We start from the raw sequence: 17,321 nt of genomic DNA on the forward strand, positions 1-17,321 counted from the left end.
TACATAATTCTAAGACAATAGAACACTGTAAACCTTAATGTTGTCTTTACATAAACAATCAAGTAGAGTTGACTGAACATTACTTAAAATGTAGCATTTTGGGCCTGTCACCTACAAATATGAGTTAATTTAACTTATATACAATGAAATGCATAAACTTAAGATTTCAAATATCCTAATTAATCCTTTGAAAAAAATAGGTCGTTTTTAATGTAGTCTTGACTGTAAAATTCTAATATGTGCAACCTTTTAGTGCAAGGTTTTTTTTTTTTTTTTTTATCAGAACACAAGGCTTCATGTATAATTATTCACCATAATGGGAATAAATGGCGAATTATAGCATATAATTACACACAGACACATACAGTACGCTGAACTAAATAATTTAAGTATAATCTACCAAACCGGCAAGTTAAATAAACTTAAATATGCAAGTTTTGGGAGACTCCATTACTCAATTAATTTGAGGCAACGAGTTTACCCAATTAATTTCGTTCAGTCAACTTATTAGGGTTTTCAGTGAAGGGTTCAAGAATGTAAAGATGCACATTTTAAAAATGGCCATCTTAAAAGAGGCCATCTGCTTTTTTTGGATGTCTGATTGGCGACCCAAACTTGACCTTTCGTCTCTGACAGAGTCATCAGTTTGAAAACATCCTGCAGCGGGGATGGCTGTTCAGTGCCTGAAACATGCGCAGGAACAAGCCTTTCCATCTCATTGGCTCAATTTCAAAAGGCCCAGCGGAATGCAAAACATGTCTCAAATGTGCTGAGCAGACCAGACCAGACAGAACAGCCTTGACTACTCACTAACTCATCACTGGACCTGCTGGATCTTCTGAGGAGTGGCTAAAAAGATTAATAGCTGAAAGGCTATTAAGTGAGAATGTTCACTGAAATGGAGCGATACATTTAAGAGCGAATTAATTGTGTCAGGTGTGCACTTTCATATTCTATGGCTTGTGGTGGGGAGTGTACGCAGATTGCTAGGCGACCGTTAACAGTTTTCTCAGAGGATGACAAACTACAGATTTGACAGTTCAGAGCCACCGTAAAAGCGAACAGCAAAATACATAACGCCGTAGATAACTTTATAATAAACACAGAGGATTATATAAAATAAAATGTGGCGAACAGTGTGGCGCACTTCTCACCTGCTGCTGTTTGAGGTGTGTGTGCATGTGTTTCCATACATTTAGCGTACTATTGACATTAAAACAGATATACACCTCATTGTCCGTTTCGGTCTGTTGCTCCGATATGTCAATGCGACCACCAATTATAATGTCTATAGATAGCCTACTGCCAGTCTCTGTTCAGGGTTATCAAAATTACTCTGATTTCCTGAAATGAACTTTGCATTTTGCGATAATCCAGATAAGAAGGACTCTCCTTCCTTTCTATGCAGTATTGGATGAACACAATTGGTAGCATATCCCTCTTTATTTTTCTACTTTGGTAAGAGAGGAGAACAAAGCATCACTGCTTGAATTGACTCTGTTTTTAGTTTTTTTCCCTGAATGCATTAATTAATACGCATCGGACTCAGTGTGCAAGGTTTGTGTACCTGACAATTTTTTCTGATATGATTATAAAAAAAAGCACACGAAAGTTTTAGACTTTAGTGTGCAAACACCTTTAGACTAATTTGATTAGAAATCCATGCTGTAAAAAGCAGGGTAGATAAGCTATGATGATGTTTAATATCTCTATAATATAATTTAAACATGTTGTTGACCATCTTTTTCAAGACAAGTAATAGCTTAATAAAATACTCTCAAGCTTTGTTTTCATTCACTCCAAAGGGTCCAAAAGTTTGGTTCCCTGCTGGCACAGGACGTCAACATGACGTTATATTGACATTGTAGTCCAAAGTATCCCAACGTCATGGGGATTTTAGATTTTGTTTGGAAATGAAAATCAGTTTGACGTCAGAACCCAACGTCAGGCTGACATCAATGTTCAATGTCCAACCTGAAATCTACTTAAAATCAACCAAATACCATGGTCTAATCATATTACAGCCTGACGTTGTGTGGATGCTACCACTATGACATCTATCAGACGTTTGATTTTGGTCACTTTCCAACACAACCTAAAATCAACCAAATATCAACGTCTAATCATGTTACAGCCTGACGTTGTGTGGACGCTACCACTATGACATCTATCAGACGTTTGATTTTGGTCACTTTCCAACACAACCTAAAATCAACCAAATATCAACGTCTAATCATGTTACAGCCTCACGTTGTGTGGACGCTACCACTATGACATCTATCAGACGTTTGATTTTGGTCACTTTGCAACACAACCTAAAATCAACCAAATATCAACGTCTGTTCATGTTACAGCTTGACGTTGTGTGGACGCTACCACTATGACATCTATCAGACGTTTGATTTTGGTCACTTTCCAACACAACCTAAAATCAACCAAATATCAACGTCTAATCATGTTACAGCCTGACGTTGTGTGGATGCTACCACTATGACATCTATCAGACGTTTGATTTTGGTCACTTTCCAACACAACCTAAAATCAACCAAATATCAATGTCTAATCATGTTACAGCCTGACGTTGTGTGGACGCTACCACTATGACATCTATCAGACGTTTGATTTTGGTCACTTTGCAACACAACCTAAAATCAACCAAATATCAACGTCTGTTCATGTTACAGCTTGACGTTGTGTGGACGCTACCACTATGACATCTATCAGACGTTTGATTTTGGTCACTTTGCAACACAACCTAAAGTCTACCAAATATCAACGTCTGATCATGTTACAGCTTGACGTTGTGTGGATGTTACCACAATGACATCTATCAGACGTTGGATATTTGACACTTTCCAACACAACCTAAAATCAACCAAATATCAACGTCTAATCATGTTACAGCCTGACGTTGTGTGGACGCTACCACTATGACATCTATCAGACATTTGATTTTGGTCAATTTCCAATACAACCTAAAATCAACCAAATATCAATGTCTAATCATGTTACAGCTTGACGTTGTGTGGACGCTACCACTATGACATCTATCAGACGTTTGATTTTGGTCACTTTCCAACACAACCTAAAATCAACCAAATATCAACGTCTAATCATGTTACAGCCTCACGTTGTGTGGACGCTACCACTATGACATCTATCAGACGTTTGATTTTGGTCACTTTGCAACACAACCTAAAATCAACCAAATATCAACGTCTGTTCATGTTACAGCTTGACGTTGTGTGGACGCTACCACTATGACATCTATCAGACGTTTGATTTTGGTCACTTTCCAACACAACCTAAAATCAACCAAATATCAACGTCTAATCATGTTACAGCCTGACGTTGTGTGGATGCTACCACTATGACATCTATCAGACGTTTGATTTTGGTCACTTTCCAACACAACCTAAAATCAACCAAATATCAATGTCTAATCATGTTACAGCCTGACGTTGTGTGGACGCTACCACTATGACATCTATCAGACGTTTGATTTTGGTCACTTTGCAACACAACCTAAAATCAACCAAATATCAACGTCTGTTCATGTTACAGCTTGACGTTGTGTGGACGCTACCACTATGACATCTATCAGACGTTTGATTTTGGTCACTTTGCAACACAACCTAAAGTCTACCAAATATCAACGTCTGATCATGTTACAGCTTGACGTTGTGTGGATGTTACCACAATGACATCTATCAGACGTTGGATATTTGACACTTTCCAACACAACCTAAAATCAACCAAATATCAACGTCTAATCATGTTACAGCCTGACGTTGTGTGGACGCTACCACTATGACATCTATCAGACATTTGATTTTGGTCAATTTCCAATACAACCTAAAATCAACCAAATATCAATGTCTAATCATGTTACAGCTTGACGTTGTGTGGACGCTACCACTATGACATCTATCAGACGTTTGATTTTGGTCACTTTGCAACACAACCTAAAGTCTACCAAATATCAACGTCTAGTCATGTTACAGCTTGACGTTGTGTGGATGTTACCACAACGACATCTATCAGACGTTGGATATTTGACACTTTCCAACACAACCTAAAATCAACCAAATATCAATGTCTAGTTATGTTACAGCTTGACGTTGTGTGGAATCTACCACTACGACATCTATCAGACGTTTAATTTTGGTCACTTTCCTAACAACCTAAAATCAACCAAATATCAACGTCTAATCATGTTACAGCTTGATGTTGTGTGGACGCTACCACTATGACATTTATCAGACGTTTAATTTTGGTCACTTTCCTGACACAACCTAAAGTCTACCAAATATCAACGTCTGTTCATGTTACAGCTTGACGTTGTGTGGACGCTACCACTATGACATTTATCAGACGTTTAATTTTGGTCACTTTCCTGACACAACCTAAAGTCTACCAAATATCAACGTCTGATCATGTTACAGCTTGACGTTGTGTGGATGCTACCACTACGACATCTATCAGATTTCTGATTTTGGTCACTTTCCAAACAACCTAAAATCAACCAAATATCAATGTAATTTGACATGGTTATTGAACATCAAAATAACATTGTCCTTAGACGCTGGCTAGACATTGAATTTTGGTCACCTGACGTCTTGACTTAAATCTAACCTAATTTTAACATCTTATGATGTTGTGTGCCTGCTGGGTTGCTTGAAGTGCCGATTTGAAACGTGCATTCAACAATATGGGACACGCTTTTAATATTCACTGCATACTGTGCATTTTTAGTGTACAGATGTGTCAAAACTATCACAGCTGTTTGGCGCGCTGCTATTGTGAAGCGAATTCCCTTGAACACAACATGTCTAATTTCTAATTCAGACAGATTGTGTGCATATTTTAGGGGGACACAAAATCCATTTAAAAGTGTGCTGATATCAAAGGCCTTGTACAAATGTTCTCATCAAAGCAGCCAGACAAAGAGAAAAAAGACTCGGGCGTCCTGACTGTGATAGTGCGTTTCATCAATACAGCCAAAGAGGGAAAGAGGACGCGCACACTCATACATGCATGTTCTTTATGTTAGCAAATTGCATATTTTCTTGGCAAAAGGAATATGAAGAGAGATAATGACTGCGAAGAATAAAGACACAATAAAAGGCCATTTCATTGTGATCGACAAGGAACCCATTTGAGATGATGCAGTGAGGAAACGAGGAAAGCGAGTGAATGCTATTTGATCTGATGCTGATTATCCAGCAATTTGAATTGGTGATATGAACTCGAGATAATCTTCGGGGGGGCTATTTGAACCGGGGAGAGGGGGTGTAGTACCCGATGAAAAATGTCTGGGTTTCAAAAAAACACAGCAGGTACGTAGGTCACCCTGACTACCATCTCCGGTCCTGAAAGGCCTCGGCATTGTGAAGGACACCGGTTAGCGAGCAAAGCACTGGTCATTAGTGCCGGCCTTTCTAATCCAATCCTGGAAAACTCGCCAGGCCTGCTCAGGGTCTAGGTTGTCATTTGAAGTCCTGTTCTTGCGCGCCAGAGGAGTTCCGAAGGGCTCAATTGGCCAAAATTGCTCCTCTGAAGGCTTCTGACTTCTGATTTTGACTTCTTTTATAGTTCTAAAGTCATTTAGCTGGAATGGGGACTGGTTTCTGGAAAACTTTAATGCAGTCTTGGTAAAAAAAAAAAAAAAAAGGAAGAAAGAAAGAAAGAAAGAAATAGAATTTAAAAAAGTGTCCACGCGAACAGGGTTACTTTAAAAAAACAGCCATTTTTCCACACGCGAACGCAATATTGGGTCACTAAAACCCAAACTTTTTTGAAAACTCCTGTCGGTGAAGATTTTCAAAGGTTTCCGCTGTTTACAAGACACGTGTCTGTGTAATGGTCGACATAACCAAATACTTCTGCTAATAACTTTGCTTGTAACATGTACTGATACGGACAATTATCCCACTTAATTTTAGAACAAAAGCATCAGTATGCAAACAACTGGAACTGATAACCCTTTTTAAGGATTCTGATTGGCCAATGTGACTTTACATTTAAGAGTATATTGCCACCTGTTGCTTTGCCATGCATATGACAACACTTTATAGGGCGCTTTTACATTTTCATGACGATGATTTGTTTATATTTTAAAACCATTTAGGAGTTGCAACTAATGATTCATTTTATTATCTAATTTTTATATTATAATATTATTTATTATTATTTAATATCAATTAATCTGATACAAACTAAATGCTTTTTTATTGGACTTAAAGTTAGGTTTTTATACCAGTATAAAACCATAAATCAGGGTGCTATTTATGTATAAAAGTATAATTAAAAAATGCAAAAGCCACATATTAAGCTTAATTTTGACATTTTAAATAAAAAACAAAGTTTTTTTTTGAGTAGTAAAAATCCACTAAATATCCAAAATATAAATAAAGCTAAAACAAGTTTTGTACAAAATTGTATATTCACATTATGAAATCAGCACCTAACAGGCACATGATGTCAGATTAACAGTGTACCACAACATTATGGGCATGTTGCATTTTGTTTGGAAATGAAAATTGGTTTGATGTCAGAACACAATGTCAGACTGACGTCAATGTCCAACCTAAAATTAACCAAATATCAACGTCTAATCATATTACAGTTTGAGGTTGTGTGGACGTTACCATGACGTCTATCCGACGTTGGATTTTTGTTGCCATACCTGACGAATAAATGTCAGCATTTGACATCGATGACGTTGGTTTAAGATGTTGGCTCGACGTTGGATTTCAGTCACTTTCCAACACAACCTAAAATCAATCAAATATCAACGTCATTTGACATTGTTATTGGACATCGAAATTACAATGTCCTTAGACGCTGACTGAACAATGAATTTTGACCACCTGATGTCTTGACCTAAATCTAACCTTATATTAACGTCTTATGACATTGTGTGCCTGCTGGATATTAAGCAACAGAATTTGTTCAAATTTCATATTTATAAATAAACAACAAATCAAAAACAGCATTTGTTGACTGCAAATTTCATTATCTGTAAATTTAAATTGTATTGATTACTTGTTGCCCTAAAACCATAAATGTGTAAACAAGATTTATGATTATTTTTTTAAACAAAGGAGGTCAAACTATCTTTACGAACTATCTTGGTTTTGTTTTGAACTGGCATGAGCTATATCGGTTTGGTGGTGGTAACATTAACGTCTTATGAAATTGTGTGCCTGCTGGATATTAATTATAAATTTTTTTTTTCAAATATCAAATTTATAAATAAACAACAAATCAATAACAGCATTTGTTGACAGCACATTTTATTAACTATAAACTGTATTGATTACTTGTTGCAGCCCCAAAATCATTATTGTGTAGACGAGATTTTAAATAGTTTTTTAAACGAACTATCTTGTTTCGTTTTGGACTGGCATGAGCTATATTGGTTTGGTGGTGGTCCTCTAAAGACTTTCTGTCTGCCAGTGTGGTCTCTCTGGTTGACCGAGCAAGTCTTGGACATCCAACCGAATGTGAAGACGCCATGAAACCAGACAAGAAAGAAGAGCAACCTGGGGTGGTCATTTTCCAATGCAACCTAAAATCAACCAAATGTCAACATCAAAATAACATTGTCCTTAGATGCTGGCTAGACATTGAATTTTGGTCAACCGGACGTCACGACCTAAATCTAACCGTTTATTAACGTCTTATGACATTGTGTGCCTGCTGGATATTAAGTAGCAGAATATGTTGATATATCAAAATTATAAATAAACAAAAAATCAATAACAGCATTTGTTGACAGCACATTTCATTAACTATAAACTGTATTGATTACTTGTTGCAGCCCTAAAACCATGATTGTGTAGACGAGATTTTTAATTATTTATTTAAACAAAGGAAGTCAAACTATCTTAACGAACTATCTTGTTTTGTTTTGGACTGGCATGAGCTATATCGGTTTGGGGGTGGTCCTCTAAAGACTTTCTGTCTGCCAGTGAGGTCTCTCTGGTTGACCGAGCAAGTCTAGGACATCCAACCGAATGTGAAGACGCCATGAAACCAGGCTAGAAAGAAGAGTAACCTCAGGTGGTCAGAATGCTGTCTTTCCATAAATATAATGGCTGCTGGTATCATGCAAATATGGCCCGCTTTACTTGGGTTTGGCCACCCTGGTGAGTGTTTATGGCTTTTGTGGTGCTAGTTAGCTATAGCAAGCTTCATCTGTATCCTCAAGTCAAGAGCTAACGATGGTTGTCAAGGCATCGGTCTGATTATTTTTGCAAAGTAGATGGTGTTGGAGCCAATCAAATGTGTCAGACAAAGACAGTGCTACATCCTCACCTTCCCATCTTGTCACCGGTACAAAGAGCATGCGAGATTTATTCCTTCCAGCGCTCTTTTAACCAATGGGAAAAATTGGCCCGTTTTTCGTGTTGGTGAATTTGGGCTGAATTAAAGCAGAAGCGGCTGTCAGACTCACGTTACTTTACCCATCCATAAATTCAGGAGGCGAATTATCACTTGATAGCGAGCATGAGGGACAGTGCTCTTCTTAATCGCCCGGCAGAACAAGCAGTCCATAAAGATGTCAAGACATTGTTAAATATTCATGGAGACAAATGAAGTAATGAATTAATGGACACATGAGTAATGGCCGGCTAATGTGATTAGAACAGACAAGTAATGCCCTTTGCCAGATCAATCTAACTCAGAGCATTAACCTGCAATACATCTTCCTCTCCCACATGGCTGTGACTTACACTGGGATAGTGCGCTGACATGCTTGAAACCATTCAGATTGTATGCAATACAACGCTATTACTGTGTGTTGTCTACTAGGGCTGCACAATATATCGTGTCACCGCATAGTGATCATTCAATAGGAAATTGTAGGATATGAGTTTGTATCATTATTTATTATTTGCACATGTTTTTGATGCCTGTGATTTTGTAAGGATTTTAAAAGCATTCAGGTATAAGAAACTGTACCATTTGGAACGTTAACCACGATTAATTTAATTTAATTGTTTTTATTTTTAGTATTCTGTACTTGAATACTGACTCGGGAAACGATGAAACACTTTAGTTTAATGGTTTCCTTTTCTTGATTGTTTTTATCGATAGTAATGCATGAAAATACTCACAACACATGCAAATAGAGAAATGCACTGCAAATAGCACAGACAACAACGAAAATATGCTGGGGGACGCCAAAAAGTTTATAAATTGCTAATTAGATTTTATGGAGATGCAAATAGTAAGCATTAATTCATCAATCTCTGACTAAACATGTGCGTGAACATGCTCACAACACATGCAAATACAGAAATGCACTGCAAATAGCGCAGACCACAATGAAAAAGTTTATAGAATTTACTAGATTTAATGGAGATACTGCATTTTAAAGTGTTTCCAAATAGAGATAGTAAGTCATCTGGTGGAATTGTATTCATATCGAAATATATATCGATAAAAAAAGAATATTGCAATGTTAGATTTTTTCAATATCTGGCAGCCCTGTTGTCTAACTTGTTAACATATAGTATTGAATATTAATTTGGTCAGATGGTTTGGAAAAATTCATGTTTTTAACTTTTATATTGGTTGTAGAGCTTTATTCAGAAGAAGTTGTTTTCTAAAGGGTTTGACTTTTCCGTTATTATTTTAATAATTCACAATCAGGTTGTTATCATTAGCTAACTTAGGGCTCTATTTTAACAATCTAGACACAGTCTAAAGTGCATGTTGCAACAGCATTAACGGTGTGTCCGAATCCACTTTTGCTATTTTAAGGACAGAAAAATACGCTCTGCGCATAGTCTAAAAGGGTTGTGCTTATTCTCTTAATGAGTTATGGGTGTGTTTTGAGAATAACGTAGATCTGAGTCTCATCTCCCATTCCCTTTAAGACTCAGTTGCATCGCGCCATGGCACTTTGCTATTTACAAGGCGGACATTGTAAGTGGAAAAATAAATGCTTCACTAGCACGAAAACAGTTAAACAGAGCATCTGCAGCGTGAGGATAAAGAATGAGCCTCCTTCATTCGACCTCTTAATCTTTACTTTACTTTTACTCTTTACTCCTTTGTTGGAGTAAGGAAACGGTGTTGTACACACTCCACGGAGGACATCCATAAGCCTGCATATTTAATTTCATATGTTAAGCGCAAAGATTGGTTTGAAAACTATTTATAAATTCTGTTCTAATTTCCAGCAAACAAATAAATGAACAATAATATTGAAGTGTGCTTAAAAAAATATATAATTAAAAAATCCAAAAACACATCTAATGCTTCCGAGCCTTATGCCCCTTATGCTATTGTACAACGTGGCACAAAACATGACAATTAGGGTTGCGCTGGTCTGAAAATAGCAACAAATCACACCAAACAGGTCATGCACCTTATTGCACCGGGTGTATGATAAGGCCCTTAATTCATTAAGGGAAAGTTCACTCAAAAATGTAAATGAACTCACAATTCAATCACTCTTGGATGGTTTTAAACCTTTAGGAGTTTCATTTTTTTGTTGAGCACAAAGGATCATATTTTAAAGAAGGCTGAAAAAATGTAACCATTGACTTTCATAGTAGGAAACAAAAACCATTTGAAAGTCAAAGATTTCCAGCTTTCTTTAATAAATGAGTTCAGATGCACAACACCTCTAAGTACCATCTGTAATGTTCCTGAACAATTAGCCTTTTTCTCAGCCTTTTATGTTTATGTTCAGTTATTTCATGTTACGAGTGATGAAAATAACCTATTCTTTCCTATAAAAGTGAAATCACTGAATCAAGACATGGGAGCCTGAGAAAAATACTAATATTAAAAGAAAATTCACATGGCACTTAAAGGTTTTTTGCATCTGAACTCTTCATATCTTCTTTTGTTTTCAACATAAGAAAGTCAAACAGGTTTGGGACAAGTAAAAGTAAGTAAATGATGAAAGAAATTTCAGTTTTAGGTCAACTATCCCTTTAAGCTCACTATTTTTTTTTCCATTTAGTCCCTTTTACTTATTTCAAGCTTGTTTATGTTTCTCTTTGAAGAATGTAGAACTAGTAACTACTGACTTATATAGTTTATTAACATATAATATATATGTATATAAGTCAGAATGATAATTTGACAATATAAACATATGTTATTTTGTCTTGAACAGATAAAAGAAACTCATAATTGTTTGGAAACATTGGAGGGAGAGTAAATGGATTGTTCAAACCAAAAATCTGAATTACTGAAACTTTAATGTGAATAAATAAACAATACGTAACACTTTACCATAAGATTTCATTTGTTAACATTAGATACTGCATCAACTATCACGCATTAATAAACAGTGTCTTTCTACATCAATTATCTTTGTTAAGATTAAAAAAAAGTTTGTGTTCGTTTAAAGTGTAATAATTTTAATAATCCAACTTTTCGTTTTAAAACACTGAAATGAACTGAAATAATAATAATAATAATAATAATAATAATAATAATTCTGCAGGCGCATTATTGGTAGTTCATGTTTATTATTATAAATACATACTAATGTTAACATCTGAAACCTTAAAAAAAGGTGTAACTTCTAAAGCATTTATTCATTATATTTCATTTTAATTTTGATGCCAATTAGCAGTATTACTAAAATAAAAATAGCATATTTTAATATTATTTAATGGGCCTGAACTGACAAGGACCACAATGAAAATATTTTTTTAATCCAACAAATAAAATAATAAAAATTGTAACAAATGTATCCAGCACTTGCTTATTAATTAATCAATCAGTGTTTATTAATTTATTGTTATTGATATATTGCATTTAAATGTTAAGTAAAGCAATAGGATTTTTTTCATTGAACAGAAACACTGTATATGGATGGATGAAAGGAAGTATATTAGCAAAAAATTATAATATATATATATATATATATATATATATATATATATATATATATATATATATATATATATATATATATATATATATATTATTTTTATATAATATAATACAATATAATATAATATAATTAATATAATATAATATAATATAATATAATATAATTAATATAATATAATATAATATAATATAATATAATATAATATAATATAATATAATATAATATAATATAATATAATATAATTAATATAATATAATATAATATAATATAATATAATATAATTAATATAATATAATATAATATAATATAATATAATATAATATAATATAATATAATATAATATAATATAATATAATAGTAACAAAAGTATAATATGTTTCCCTCTCCACATGGGAATATGTGCCAAGACCTTTTGACGCTCTTTAGGCAAAATGCTGCTCTCAAGCGCACTCTAGAGATCAACACTGGCATTACTTTATTTTCCTTTTCTTCAAACTCTATCCCATAACCCCACAAAGGGGTTGGACCTGTACGGTACCCCGGAGATACTTGTGTTTATGAGTTTGTGGTGCGCTCGGGGGGCTGAAGTAAGGTGAAAGTGATGTGATACATGATGAGTGTTAGAATTACACGGAGGCTGTGGCGAACAAGATAAATACGAGCAGGACGGGCAACATTGCGTTTTATTAGCAAGTGTCTATGGCTTTGATATAGTGTTCGCGGTTGTCTCTCGGTTTAAAACCCCCCGTTCCCCTGTAGCTTTATTAAGCTGGGCAGCTGAGCGCTGTCTGTTCCTCAAACAGACCTCGACACCCCCACCTCACACACACACACATAGCAGCTGCACACACTATCTCAGTTTTGCCCCTCGCTTTGAAGTTCACTTTGTGGCCCACACTGATCAGGGCCACAGGCAAAATATCAACTCCGGTAATGACACAAGCAAACACCGAGAGTTTATTTACATGGGTGAGGAAAAGACACTTGTTTGAAGGCTTCAGAGAAAACAACATCCCCGCATTTGGACACAGCAGGGTCTCCGTCTGATTGACTGAGTGGACAAAGTTCTCCTACTCTTTTTGTTTGACGCCTTTTGAAATTCTCCCAGTCTGGGAATGAAGCGCCTGTGGCAGAGGATGATAAATTAGAGGTACATACATTTCCCCCTCAATAAAAAGAAAAAAAAAAATCGGCTCTGTATGACAACATTTTCGAAGATGCTATGAAGACGGACGCCTCAGATTCATTTCAACCCCCCAAAAAATGAAAGGACAAAGAAAATGTCACGCTCCCGAATCATATATTCATAGGCAGAACTGCATGCTGTTGATATGCTTCATCATGTCTGCGTGGGAAATATAATATATAGTTTTATTTCAGTCTCATCGGTGAGCTAATTCACAGGGAAATAACTTTTTCCTTGTGTCGTAAACAATTCAGAATGCTAGCCTATAATGTGTTATGCTACTGTTCCTCTTATTGAAAAAGCAATCATAGTGCGTTCGTTTTGATCATATCAGCCTGATGATGGAGGTAAATCTAAACTAAATGCGACGCTTCTGCACGAAATGTAAATGAAAATATGACATTATTCAAATGAAGGCACTTTAATGTGCTTAAATCGAAATTACCAGGTTCCTCACTTTACTGAAACGCCGCCATCACTATATAAATGGCTCGTGAAAATCAAAACATACCTCTCTGGGTTTATCATTGTTTATTTACCTCGTCTCATTTTCCAAAATGAAACAGTAAATGAAAACAGAATTTGCATGTACTGGTGTGTAAATTGTAAAGGAAGTCATTAAATCTTGCTTTAATGTTGTATTTTCAATGTAAAACACTGATATACACTGTAAAAGAAAATATACAGTAACATGCAATTACTTCCTTAAAGAGCTATTTCTGCCAGATTTGATTTGGTAAGTTGATTTCAATAGGTTGGTCTACTGATGTAAATCTCGACCAGTTATTTAGCATCTATTTTACATTAACCAGCACCACCATGTTATTAACAAACTGTTAACTAAGACTACTAGCGCAATAAAGTACCAATTAGCTAATAGTTAGTAGGGTAGTAGGCTTAGGTTTTGGGTAGGATAAAGGAAGTATATAAAGATGTAACTACAAATAAACTGTTAATATTTTAATAGTAGACATGTAATAATCAAGTCATTAATTGTGTGAATTGTAAATTAAAGTCCCGCGAAATTATTATTATTTTTAGATTATGTTAGTTCACTGAAAAAAAATATTAAAAGAGGATTCCTTGGATTTACTCAATTTTTTTTACGTTAAGTTGTTGTAAACAATTTATTTGTGTTGAACTTAAACAAACAAATTAAGAACATTATTAAACTTAATTTGTTTGTTTAAATTCAACACAAATAAATAGTTTGCAACAGTTCTGCATGCAAGACTTTTTTCAGTGTTGTAAGGATAACTAGTGTGTGGTAAATGATAACAGAAATTGCATATACTGGTGTGTAAGTTGTAAAGCAAGTCATTAAATCTTGCTTTAATGTTGTGTTTTAAATGTAAAACACTGATATACACTGTAAAAGAAAATATAACATGCAATTACTTCCTTAAAGAGCTATTTCTGCCAGATTTGATTTGGTAAGTTGATTTCAATAGGTTGGTCTACTGATGTAAATCTCAACCAGTTATTTAGCATCTATTTTACATTAACCAGCACCACCATGTTATTAACAAACTGTTAACTAAGACTACTAGCGCAATAAAGTACCAATTAGCTAATAGTTAGTAGGGTAGTAGGCTTAGGTTTAGGGTAGGATAAAGGAAGTATATAAAGATGTAACTACTAATAAACTGTTAATATTTTAATAGTAGACATGTAATAATCAAGTCATTAATTGTGTGAATCGTAAATTTAAGTCACGCGAAATTATTATTATTTTTAGATTATGTTAGTTCACTGAAAAAAATGATTCAAAGATGATTCCTTGGATTTACTCAATTTTTTTACGTTAAGTTGTTGTAAACAATTTATTTGTGTTGAACTTAAACAAACAAATTAAGTTGAACATTATTAAACTTAATTTGTTCGTTTAAATTCAACACAAATAAATAGTTTGCAACAGTTCTGCATGCAACACTTTTTTCAGTGTTGTAAGGATAACTAGTGTGTGGTAAATGAAAACTGAATTTGCAAGTACTGGTGTGTAAGTTGTAAAGGAAGTCATTAAATCTTGCTTTAATGTTCTATTTTAAATGTAAAACACTGATATGCGCTGTAAAAGAAAATATAACATGCAATTACTTCCTTAAAGAGCTATTTCTGCCAGATTTGGTAAGTTGATTTCAATAGGTTGGTCTTCTGATGTAAATAATGTTCTTGACCAGTTATTTTGCAACTATTTTACATTAACCAGCACCACCATATTATTAACAAACTGTTAACTAAGACTACTAGTGCAATAAAGTACCAATTAGCTAATAGTTAGTAGGGTAGTAGGCTTAGGTTTAGGTTTTGGGTAGGATAAAGGAAGTACATTAAGATGTACCTACTACTAATAAACTGTTAATATTTTAATAGTAGACATGTAATAATCAATTCATTAATTGTGTGAATTGTAAATTAAAGTCCCGCGAAATTATTATTATTTTTAGATTATGTTAGTTGTAAGGATAACTAGTGTGTGGTAAATGAAAACAGAATTTGCATGTACTGGTGTGTAAATTTTAAAGGAAGTCATTAAATCTTCCTTAAAGAGCTATTTCTGACAGATTTGATTTGGTAAGTTGATTTCAATAGGTTGGTCTACTGATGTAAATAATGTTCTTGACCAGTTATTTTGCATATATTTTACATTAACCAGCTCCACCATGTTATGAACAAACTGTTAACTAAGACTACTAGCGCAATAAACTACTAATTAGCTGCTAATTAATAGTTAAGGTAGTAGTTGGGTTTATGTCTTGGGTAGTATAGGGGAAGTATATTAAGATCATACTTTATAACTAATAAACAGTTAATATTTAATTAGTAGATATGTAATAAGCAAGAAGTAATGTGAATTGTACCTTAAAAGTTTTATGAAATTAAAATATATTTTTAGATGATGTTAGTTTGAAGGATATCTAAACTATCGTGCTTCAAAACTGTGACAGAACTCGTGTTTAGAAGACATAAACACTTAAAGCTTTAGGATTATCACCTTTTTTCACCTTTTTTCTCATCAAATCTTCTGACCAATCAAATGCTCTCTCATATCTCTCATGTCCCGCCCCCTTCAAGACCCTGCTTTTCATTTGATGCGTTTGATCTCAACCACTCTCACTGGCAGAGCTGATAAAAACAAAACGCTACTGGCTGTTTTTTTATTAAGAGGGAGGCTGTTATGTACTATATGCTATGTTTTTGGCTTAGTCCCTTTATTAATCTGGGGTCGCCACAGCGGAATGAACCGCCAACTTATCCAGCATATGTTTGCAACTTTTAGATTTTTGAATTAAAGTCACAATTCATGTTATTAACTAAGACTATTAGCACAATAAACAACTAATTTGCTGTTTATTAATAGTTAAGGTATAGTTACACAGTGGATGCCCTTCCAGCTGCAACCCATCACTGGGAAACATCCACACATACACTACGGTCAATTTAGCTTACCCAATTCATCCATAGAGCATGTCTTTTGACTGTGGAGGAAAAAGGGGGAAAAAGGACTTTAACCTGCCTGATTAACCTGTCCTGCATAGCTTCCCCTGAAGATATATTGTTTATTGCTGTTCAGGTATTTATTGCATATTAACCTCCTCTGATGTCCTCTGATGTGCTATAAACATTGTTCAAATGCTCTTCAAATGGCTTGTTGTAAATGGGATGGGGATGACACATGCTCCACGAGGCCTCTTAACCTCAGCTTGTGTGAAGTTACTTATAGAATGTCCTGAAGATAAAGGCACAGCAGTGCAGTCGACTGTACTGCGGTAATCTCTGCACTGCACACTGACCACTGACAGGAGTAAGACCTCAGGAAGACCTCTACACCTTTAGACTGACAGAGAAAAAGTAGATATAAGTTAAAAAATGTGCTTTTTACAGCAATCTTCAGTTATTTAAAGACATATTATGAATCAGTATTTAATCTAATGAACTTTTTGTTGTAATTTAAGAAGTTTTCTTTTTTTCTGGTTCTCTGAAGGATTTTTCCTGTAATATTTCTACAAAACATATATTTTTTCTAATTGTGATAAATATTGTAATACAGTAAAAGTTATTTTTTCTACTGTAAATAACATTTTATGAAACAGAACATTATCATGTTAGCTAATTGTTCTTTATGCAGGAGATTCTAATAAAGAAACATTTTATTTTACCAGCACAATAAAACAATTGAGAAATCACAGGAATACACTACAACTTGTGATATTAATGTACAAAATATTATTTTTAAATTGTAGTAATATAGTTGTAATAATA

General features: G+C 34.5%; 2 long non-coding RNA genes across 10 annotated transcripts in view; both read right to left on the reverse strand.

Moving 5' to 3' along the window:
* Nucleotides 1-17,321, reverse strand: part of LOC141380811 (uncharacterized) — a 190,429-nt gene that overhangs the window by 32,268 nt on the left and 140,840 nt on the right. The window lies entirely within an intron of this gene.
* On the reverse strand, nt 283-6,039 carry LOC141380684 (uncharacterized). Its single transcript, XR_012399339.1, has 2 exons — nt 4,318-6,039; nt 283-2,559 (listed from the first exon to the last, which is right to left on the reverse strand). It is a non-coding gene; the product is annotated as an uncharacterized lncRNA (long non-coding RNA).

Source organism: Danio rerio, chromosome 24 (assembly GCF_049306965.1).
Source record: "Danio rerio strain Tuebingen ecotype United States chromosome 24, GRCz12tu, whole genome shotgun sequence".
Classification (NCBI taxonomy): domain Eukaryota; kingdom Metazoa; phylum Chordata; class Actinopteri; order Cypriniformes; family Danionidae; genus Danio; species Danio rerio.